Source organism: Capsicum annuum, chromosome 3 (genome assembly GCF_002878395.1).
Source record: "Capsicum annuum cultivar UCD-10X-F1 chromosome 3, UCD10Xv1.1, whole genome shotgun sequence".
In the NCBI taxonomy this organism is placed as follows: Eukaryota; Viridiplantae; Streptophyta; class Magnoliopsida; order Solanales; family Solanaceae; genus Capsicum; species Capsicum annuum.
In genome coordinates, this window is record NC_061113.1 from 251,350,280 (window position 1) to 251,361,627 (window position 11,348).

Below are 11,348 nucleotides of genomic sequence, written 5' to 3' on the forward strand. Positions count from 1 at the left end.
CTTCAAGAGTCAACAAAAACTAAAACTTAATTCTCTTTTGGGAAGAAATTGCAGGAACGAGTATTGTGTCCTTCATGTCCACAACGTCCGCAACGATTTGTGCTTGATGAAAGTGTTTCGCTATATTTTTTCTTCCGCCCTTTCTTCGGCCTTCCTGGAAGCCTTTTGAATATCGGGGGCAACACTTCTTCCTCAGGTACACTATTAGGAACATTCCAGTCTGTCCTATCTAGCATGGGAATGATTGAAACTTCATAAGTCTTCACCAAAGTAGCTGGTTTGTAGTATTCAAAATAATATGGACCAAATTCCTTTACATGTTTAGATTTCAATACGGCAATAGCGTGAGCACAAGATATTTGGTCTATTTGGAACCTCCAACAGCTGCATGACTCACTTTCAAGGTCGATAATGTATCTTCGTCTAGATTCATAAACTGAATATATATACGGTGAAGACGCCTTAACCTGAAGAGAATAAAAAATACATGCATTGAACTTTATCAGTAATTTTTATTTCATTTTGAAAAAATAAAATGTTTAATTTGATTATAACAATACATATAACTGCATGGTAAAAACTCACAAAAATTGATACATACCGTCATCCTCATCGCTTTCGTACCATTGATACGCCAGAAACATTATCAGATGTACATAGTATTATATGTATATTAATCGAAAGTTATGTTTATGTACATTATATACATAACACTGTAATGTATTTTTAATAACATACATAAGTTTGTAGTCTATAGTACCCATCATACAAGCCCGTCTAATCAACATTTCTAACTCATTCACACATAATCATTTGTTACTCTACATTTTATATTTTTATCAAACAGTTGGGCAAAAACACCTTATTCATTGCAATTTTTTCCATTTTTTTTTCATAAAACAGCAACAGGATCAATAAGTTCAATACATATAACTGCATGGTAAAAACTCACAAAAATTAATACATACCGTCATCCTCAATGCTTTCATACCATTGAGAGTTAAGATTTCATCAAATCTACGACCCAAAGTTGTACTTGTATATGAAGCTATCTCACTGTTTTTACAGTTTCAAGATCCAAATAAAATTCGTGCCTCTTCTAAGATTTCATATATTGACAATTTTCTGGCCTCCACCAAACACATATTAATACACTCAGCAATATTCGAAGTCATCATCCGAACTCAGTTTACCGGTTAATGACACCTACTCCACTTTTCATATCCAGCTTCTTGTAGATATTTTTTCACTCTCGAATCAGCTTTTTCAATATTTGCCACTAGGTAGTCAAAATCCTCTTTTCGATAAGCCTTGGCTATTGAATAATACAAATCACTAATATTTTCTTTGCTTTTTCGAAAGTAACTACAAATATTTTTTTCAGAGATGCTAAATACATGCAAGATGTGAGACATTTGGATATACAACACTAACTGCTTTGATGATACTTTCATTTCGATCAGAGACAACACACATGTTGTCACGTTCTCCAAAAGCAGCTTTGAATTGGTTGAAAAACCAGGACCATGAGCTGTCATTTTCCGTATCCACAACTCCATACACAAGCGGTAAAATGCATCCTAATTTACGTATAAACTATATTAATATTGATAAGTTGTCAAAACTAATTTGTTAGACTACAACATATATTTTACAATGAAATACAAATTCTAAACAAATATAAATGAAAAATATCATACCTGCACCGTCGAATGTACTTGCTGACAGGAAAGTCCCTTGATATGGTCCACTTAAATGCGCACCATTAACAACTACAACAGGTCTACAAAACTCAAAACCCCTTATCATTGGATGCAACGCTATAAAAAGATACATAAATCGATTATCCCAAGACTTATGCATTGCAATGTGAGAATTTGGATAGACATTATTCAACATGTATATGTATCTCGACATCTGTCTATACCCATAGTTGGACTACCTCTAAGCATCGCTATGGCGCGCTCCTTTGCACGTCATGCCTTCATATAGTTTATATCAACACCATATACAACTTTCATTTCTTCCATGATGTCTTCCGGTGTGTACTTTCATTCATAGTTAACTAATTTAGGAACCGCGAATTCACACACAAAAGCAGTAGTCGCCATAATATTCTTCAGAACCCTATCACTCAAACGACATAAATGTTCTGGATTAAATCTCTGATGATAAAACATCTGTTTTTTTGATAGCTAGATGCTTCCAACATCCATTCACAATCCTCATTATGGCATCAGAGAAAATAGTTGCAATATGCAGTAACATATACTATAATAAGTTTTTGTGGATGTTCGTAACATTTCAATGTTACTATTCAGAGAAACTATAACAAAACTAGAAAAAAATATATATTACATGCCCGAATAACATTGATTTTATTCCACATTTACAACATAGACATTTTTTATAAGTCATCAGTTGAAATGTAAAAAAAAACTTATGCATCTAAACTAATTTCGAATGTTTAAAATGTTGATATCAGAAACATACATATACATAAGAAATATTATGTATATGTTAAACATTTGAGAATTACATACGCTTCTTGCTTTCTGCACATTCTTTTATTCATTGTTCTAGTACTACAACACCACATTAACATAAACAAACAATATAGAATGTTTACTTAAACCTACAATCAATCACTTCATGCGATAAAAAAATTTCAATTACATATCCGCTTCAGTTCATAACAATTTCAATCCATAAATAAATTACAACATAACTAACTTAACATAATCTATACAGTTTACCAAAAAATATTTCTAACACAACAAAATAAATTTATTACCTTTTTTTATCTGAACGTTTAGCTCTTGAATTGAATCCATGTGTCACAACATACTTTGACATCACAGAAACGAGCGTCTTTTTATCCTTATACATCTGTTCCACCTTTATATCAATGCTCTTACTATCACAAATAAAATTATCAAGATCGAATTCCAGAATATACAACGCATATTGATTATGCGTCTCTGCAATTGCTAGAGCCATAGTGTCTGATTCAACACCCTCCACGCAAACAACAGCTCCAGTATCTCTATCAAACTGTATCTCATTGGAAGACTTATCAATTGTTGATATGCACAATGGATACATCAAGAAGGCTGGTTGCACTTTCTTCAACTCGACATACAACCGTACTCCATTGTCATTACAGATATGAAAAGGTGAAGCATTGCCGTCGACTACATAACGTACCTCAATAGTTTTTCGAAGTTCATCAATGTTTAATTCCGTAGCAATTGACGAAATCAACTTCATTTAACTTACTGATTCCGCAACAACTATTCCTTCGCTTTTATAATTTACATATTCCGTTTCTGTTCTCCACTTACCAGCGTATCTCAAAAGTATAGCAATATTCATCTTCTTGATGTCGAATTCAAATTTTTTTCTTCAACACTATCAACATAAACAGTGACTGCACTTTTTTTTTTTGTGTGAATTGAGTGTTATTTGTTTTTCTTGAAGTCGAAGAATTTTTTTTTTCAACAGAATCAACAAAATCTGTGGTTTTTTCTGTATATGTGAATTACGTATGAGCTTTTTAAAATGTATTTGACTAATTCAAAATTTCAAAATCAGCAGTTGTTACATAATTTAAGGAAGACATTAATCCACTAATTTAATTTGTTGAATTAAAAGCATAATTAAAGGAAGGAATCCGTTATTTCATTTTTATACGCCAGAAATATTATCAGATATACATAGTATTATATGTATATTAATCGAAAGTTATGTATATTAAAAAGGGAGAGAGAGTAAAGATTTTAAGAAAAGTGAGATAGGGTGTAATTAGTTATAAAAGGGTTGGTATTGGTGTTATTTATACTTTAAATAATGCGGTATTTAAGTAGGTCGGGTAGAAATTAATGAGTGGATTCGAATTTGGGTTGAGGTTAATTAGTTTGGATTAATTATTTCTTTAATTAATAACATATTTTAATAAGAAGTCTAATTATCAATTGATGGGGTCGTGTATAATAAGGGTAATAAAAGGTCGTAAAAGTTGACTATATTAGGCCTGTGCAAATTTTGGTTCAAACCGTTAATCCGAATCGATAATTTGTTTATCGGGTTAACGGGTCGGTTATTTTAACTATCGGGTCGAGTGTCGGGTTAACGGGTCGATTATTTTAATTAACGTGACTACATCACGCCTCTCGGCTCTCAGTCAGCTCTCAATACTCACATCTCTGATCCCTCACAGTCATAATTCAACATTCACAAAATTGAAAACGTTGCTCAAATTCAAAAATCTAGAGACGAAAACATCTTGTTGTTGACAAGATCGAAATTGGTGGACTTGGGTCTTGGGCCAGTAGGTAGATATTTTACTGAAGATCGAAAATTCGAAATTGGTAACTTCTTGTTGTTGACAAGACGAAAACTTGCTGAAGATCGAAGGTCAAATTTTTTTACTGAAGATTGAAGGTCAAAAAAATTCAGGTAACAATTTTTGAAACATCTCATTTGCATGTTCAATTTCTGTTGTTGTTGATAGTCTTCTCCTTCATCTTCAATTTCTATATAATCTCGATTTTAGTATGCTAATTAAGTACTATCTCACTTGCATCATTGCATGTCCTTCGATCTTGTCATCTTGAGACTTGAATAGCTGATTTTAATAAATGGATAGTAACTTGTTTAGTTGGCTTATATTGGAGTTGAACTAAGCTCTTCAAGATCTGTGTTTTGATGTTTTTATGCTATAAAACCGTTTAAAGTTTACATCTTGTTAGATGTGTCTTGTTCTTTTATTGTTGGTTTGATGTGTATTTGGTTTATATTGAAGTTGAACAAAACTCTTCAAGATTTGTTTTTTGATCTTTTTGATGCTATGGTAATGGAACTGTTTCAAGTTCACATTTTGTTAGATGGTGTTGTACCTTATTGATAGTTTATATGTATTTGGTTTATATTGGAGTTGAACGGAATTGTGTTTCCTCCTCTTCAGAGTTTGTTTTTAGATCTTTTATGCTATGAAAACTGTTCAAAGTTCACACTTTTTAGATGAGTGTTAATTTAACTGAATGTTGCCAGAGTTGTTGCCTCAACTTCAAATTATACTTTAAATTTTAAAATTAAATGTTAACAGTTTAATCCAATAACCGATATCTTAATGGTTCTTAATGATTTAGCTTTATTGCAAACCGATAATCAATGTGTCAAACCGATAAACTTCAAAATCGAACCGAACCGACCAATATGCAGCCCTAATTGAAATATTACTACTTGTAAAAGGAAAGCGTAAAGAATGGGCTACTTCTCTAACAAAGTACTAATTGACATTAGATAAACTAGTTAGTGACCATCTTCAAATGTATATTTAAATTCCATTCAAGTGTCCTTTATATATTGTCATAATCATACTATACCAACTTATGGATATGAAGTCCTCGATATGGTCAAATCTATAGGTAAGTCCAGGAGATTTCAATTTATGAAACCAGAAATGAATACAAAGCTAATGTAAAATAAATGCTCCCTCCGTTTCATTTTTACTCAGCACTATCAGTAAAAATAGTTATTTTAATTTATTTGTCAAATTTATGAATTCAAGTAAAGTTTATCATATTTTTCAAATGCTACCTATATCATTAAATGACAAACAAAAGGATAAAACTCAAATTTATATCTTCCAATCATAACTAGTAAGTCTAGGTTAGTAAAATCCACACCTAATAAATATTTTATTTAGGAAAATGCCAAGTCAGGGGCAAGTAATATTTATTTGGGAAAAGGTCAAATTCACTCCTCTACTTTGAAAAATTGGATAAACATACCATTCATCATATTTTAGGGTCATATTTGTCTTTACCATCATACTTTAGGATCAGTTTTATTCCTCTACTTTAAAAAATTGACTAAATACATCATTTATCATATTTTGGGGTCATTTTATCTTTAATGTCATACTTTGACGTCAAATTTACCTTGATTATTAAAAAACTTTTCACATATACCTTTTTGTTAATTGAAAAATCTAAATCAATGTCAAATATTTCATTTTCTAAAAATAAAACATATACTAGTTTAATTCGCTTGACTCAACTTGAAAAAAAAAAAAAAGTACAAACAAATATACCCCTCAGTTATGTTTTTGTTGGTCAAATCTTTCCTTAGCTTGACTTGACTTGGTGATAATATGTTAATTTGTTGATTAAAATTTTAAGTTGCTTATTTGATACTTGTTGCGTTTTTCTTTTTGTGAATATACTTGTTGTGTTAAGTGTAAAGATATATTGTCTGTTTTTTTAAAAGTATATATTCCTATTTATTTAAATTAAATAAATGACAAAATTTAAATAACTTACTCTATAGTACCACTTTCAATTCCGCAGCTCTGTGTTGTTGATTGGTTTGGAAATAGTTTTCAACCAGCAATAGACGGGCCTCATTTAGAACCTCACTAGCTGCGTCATTGCCCCAAGCGCCTGTTCCTTCCCGTTGTTGATTAGTGCTATAATATTTAAATGAATAAAGGAGGAAATGTTGGCGGAGGCGGACCGACTGCTGCGGCGGCGGTAGCGGCAGCTCAAAAGCAGAAGAGTTTGCGGCAGAGGTTGGATGCAGATATTGGAAATATTGTTGTATATGTATGTATGTATGTATGTATGCCCCCTTTCCCCATTCATTCAATTTTTTGTACGAAAAGGTGTGTATAAATCTGTGTTCAAGTTGTGGTGGTTTTGGTCTGGTTAAAGGCAATTTAAATCTTGCACGATTTTTGAGACTAAGGGGTCGTTTGGTATTCAGACTAACTTATTTTGGGATCATAGTCGTGGGATTATAATTTCTGTACTAAATTATTCCATCTGGGAGGTAGTTAGATTGGATAAGGTGGGATATTTCAGGATTAAGTTTGGGATTAGATTTATACTGTGTTTGGTTGACAATTGATGGTATAAATTTGTACATTAAACATGGTATAAAGCTAATCTCAAACTTAATTATGGGATATCCCACCTTATCCCTTGTACCAAACAAACCCATACCAATGTGTCTTTGTCCAGTTATTGATTGTAGGAATTATTGTTGACTATACTTGGAATGCAAGGATAGCGTACGTCTAACCCTTCCTAGACGCTTGGGGCAATGACGGTTGTCCTAGATTAGTGCTACGACTTAGGGTTTTGCTTGTAGGTTGGAGTTTCTAGTTAGGAGGGTTTGGGTGAGGTGTGTGCTTTCGGTTAAATAGTGTATAGTACTACTTTGTGGGTGTCTTATTTCTGTTATTTCATCTTGTTTCATGTTTTATTACGGCTTTGTTTACAGTCTTTTTTGTCCTAAGCCGAGGGTCTATCGGAAACAACTTCTCTTCTTCTTCAGAGGTAGTGGTATGGACTGCGTATACTTTACCCTCCCTAGACACCACTATGTGGGAATACACTTGGTATGTTGTTGTTGTTGTTGTTCTTTTATCAGATATGAACGAACTTCTACAGAGAACTTCATTGACAATAATGGATTAAACTTTGAGATGAAATGAATAGGAGATAATGGAAGAAGTGTATAATTTCTTTGTCTTGAACACTTATTTCGCTGCTCATTTGTTCCATTGCAGCTGCACAGGCCATTATGCTAGATTCGAACTGCTGAAGTGAAACTAGGAGATATATTTGCTTATATTCTTGCAGATGGTTAATGTATTTGTTTCTGCTTGATGACAACTCCTTATAATAGGTCAATGAACCACCAGTAAGAAATTCGCAAGAAGCATTTATGATGGAGATGCGTGCATCTAGAATGATGAGGACTTTTTCCATTTCTACATAGGTCTGATGTTCAATGAGATTTACATCACAAATTAACAGTATTCATGCATGAAAAGTGGCTCACTGACCTGGATTTACATATTGCAAAAACTTTTTATCATTTGGTGCTTTATTATTGAAATATGGCTGAACAATCGAAACAAAGGCCATCACCATTTGAAAGAGCACTATCTTTGTAGTTTCTTGTACTTTGATTTCGGTTAGCATTTGTAATTTTTTTGCTTCAGTTATCTCATTATCGAGTTGTCATTATTGTTCTTTCTTCTGAATGTATGTTGTGTACTGCTCTCCGTTTCGCTTTATTTTGTTGTTGTTACTGCCTTCATTCCCGTAGTCTCTTTTTCAAACTGCTTTGAAATGTTTTATTTCAGCCAAGGGTGTATCGGAAACAACCTCGCTATCTCTACGAGGTAGGGGTAAAGTCTGTGTACACTCTACCCTCTCCAGACCCCACTCGTAGGATTACCGTGGGTGTATTGTTGTTGTTGTATCCACTTCTGGTTATATCGTAGATACACTTGATTTCTCAAACTAATAAAGAACATCGTTGGTTTTTTAAGCATCTCCAATTTGAGCAAAACGTTTAGGTTATAAGCTGAGGGATTCCCGGCATCTCGTAGAAATAGAGTATGTAATGTAGATTTTGAAGAAGAGTATTTGACTTTTATTATTTTGATGTAGGTATTTTTTTATTGGGGTATCCGTCATCTATCATCCTTGGCATAGCTTGTTGTGTCTGCTAGCAAGACTGATGTCGTTTTATCCTTTTTGAGTTGATGCAAAGACCAAATTCACCAAAATACGGAGATTTTAAGCTTTTAAATTGTGCTTGAATCTGAACTTTCAAAACACAGTATTTCTCCTATTATGTCATATAATGATGCATGAACAACAGGTCCATGCAGCTGATTCACTGCTTAAGTTGGTGTCGGAGTTGAAGCAAACAGCTATGTTTTCATGATTTGCATCCCCAAATGATCATGTGGAGCAGAGAACAGAAGAATTTACGGAACAGGCTGAGAAAACAGAAAACAGAATGCATGTTATCTAGAATTGGAGAGGAGGCAGCTGCTAGCCTTAAGGAGCTCGAGTCACATTATTATTCTTCTGCAGAAAGAACCGGTAGTCTGCCTTCTTACGGCCAAGAAACAATGCCCTAAACATGTCTACTATCAGTTTTTCTTTCCCGTTGGTTTTCCCTCTCCCCTCCTCTTGCTAAGTATATTTGTCTACCTTGAAGGTATACTTATTGTGTGGTTAATGGACAAACAATCTATCGATGAGAAAGCCAATTTGGTCCCAACTTACTATTACTTCTACGAGGCCTTTTACATGTGAAGCAGACCTTATTAAGTCAGTATTTGTTATTACAAATCATCTGCATTCTAGCTAGGTATAATGTGCAGCACCAATTATAGTGGAGGTAGGACTCTCTCCGTTTCATTTTACTCACCCTTGTTAACTTGGCACAACCCTTAAAAATATTTTAATTAGGAGTGTATTTTACTAAATTAATCTTATTAATGATGCTTTAGAACTCTCCATCAAACAATACTTGTTTTTTATGGACTTGCCACACAGGTTAATAAATAATAGGAGTGATTTGATAATGTTACCCTTTTAATATAATAAATTTAATGCATTAGTGATAAATTGTGTTTAATAGCAAGGATAAAATGGATAGAAAAGGATAAATTATTCATTGATTTTTTAAATTTGACAAGTATTATTGTATACCTGTTTTTTATATAAGTGAACAAGTATTGTTGGACGGAGTTTGTATTACATAGATGAATAATTGAAAATATAGAAAAAGACTAAAATATTGTTAAATTTATTGAGATAGGTATAATAATACCCTCCATTGATCTATGTAGTTGTAGTCAACTTTTACGACCTTTTGTTACCCTTATTACACACGACACCATCAGTTGATTTAATTAGATTTCTTATTAAAATGTGGTATTAATTAAAGAAATAATTAATCCAAACTAATTAACCTAAACCTAAATTCGGATCCACTCATTAATTTCTACCCGATCTAACTAAATACCGCATTATTTAAAAAGGCAAATTCAATATGGCATGATTTATCTTATTTTATATTATTTCCACTCTATTCATCATGTTAGAAGTAGCTCATGTGATATTTCAGAACTTTCGATTATACTAGCAATAGTATCGAGTGCATGCCACATATAGTGCCTTGGCTCGGAGCGTGACAAACTTGGTATGAAAGCACAGAGTTTTAAGTGTCCTTGGGAGTTTGTGAAGTCATGTCTAGTAAAGTCCTAATTAAGGGGTGTGATGCGCACCACACTTATACAAGATATTTAAGAGATGTTCTCAATTTTTCATACTCTAAATCGTGCAATAAAACTATTCGATAAGAAATTTATCCAGATTCATGCATTGCTCAAATTCCCCCGAAACGCCATATATTCTAGGTGATAGAAGCATTAAAGATCAAACTCACATCATTCTTGTATTCTCTGAGAAAGCCATCCAAAATTTAAGAGATCGCACGTGGCTTATGATAGCCTATTAGTGCATTTGAGTCCACTGATGTGAAAGAATGCACACTTATTTGTATTTGATCATGCGTTCGAGACAACTAGGATGTGTTCTCAAACTCCTCCTCTAAACTTTGTTTTCAGATGGCATCCTTGAGGGGGTAAAGTATGTATCAAATGTTGGGGTTTTATTGTCACCCAAGAGATAGTGTAAATTAAGATAGATAAGCCATAAATGGTAGAATGACACTAGGGCCAGAATATGAATGTAGAAGTGTAGTAGCCTTAAAGTGGGGACAAAAGTTTCTAGGGGGCAATTAAGATCTATTATTTTGTTTTATCAGGAGTTTTCAGTGATATAGATGTGAGTTGTGTTGCTTTCCATGTAATAGTACTAGGGATAGACACTAAATTTGAATTGTGGATAACCATCGTGGTAATAATTGATAGTTTAAGGGGTGATAATGCTAGCTTTGGAAGATCTCATCGGAGAGGTTATAGAGGATACCTCATTAAGGCACTTTCATGACGGGATTTTTCTTTTACTTTGATTTTCAAGATTTAAATATTTCTAATCAACCTTATTTTATTCTTTTGAGTAAGGTCAGGTTTTAATTATAAAATACCAATAAAGTATAAAATAGTGCATAACCAACAATATATCATACAAAATGAAGTGATCCCTACTAACAAGCTTGAGAAGTTCATCAAAACTATCTATCACACTTACAACAAAGTTTACATCAAAGTATTAAGTTCTGTAGGCAATTATTATTAGTTCTAGAAATGAGTCTCGTTTTTCATTCAAAGCAAGTAAAAGAAGTAAACTTCTTCAACAACTAATTTAAAGAAGCGACCTTTCGACCGCTTCTCCATCAAACAAATAGACATTTTGGATCGATTGACTTCACTTTTAAAATATTCTGTAAAGAAAAAAGTAAGTTATCAAAAAATTTAAAAGACATATTATCCGATTAGTAAGATGACCCGAGGCAAATTACCTGTGCCAAAATAGCCCCAACTATGGAAATGAATGTTGCAAGATGTA

The 11,348-nt window shown here is 33.0% G+C and overlaps 2 pseudogenes; one reads left to right on the plus strand and one right to left on the minus strand.

The window, feature by feature from the left end:
• Positions 1-6,286: 6,286 nt before the first annotated feature.
• Positions 6,287-6,452, minus strand: LOC124897500 (annotated as a pseudogene).
• LOC107862369 lies at positions 6,301-9,126 on the plus strand (annotated as a pseudogene).
• The last annotated feature ends 2,222 nt before the right edge of the window (positions 9,127-11,348 follow it).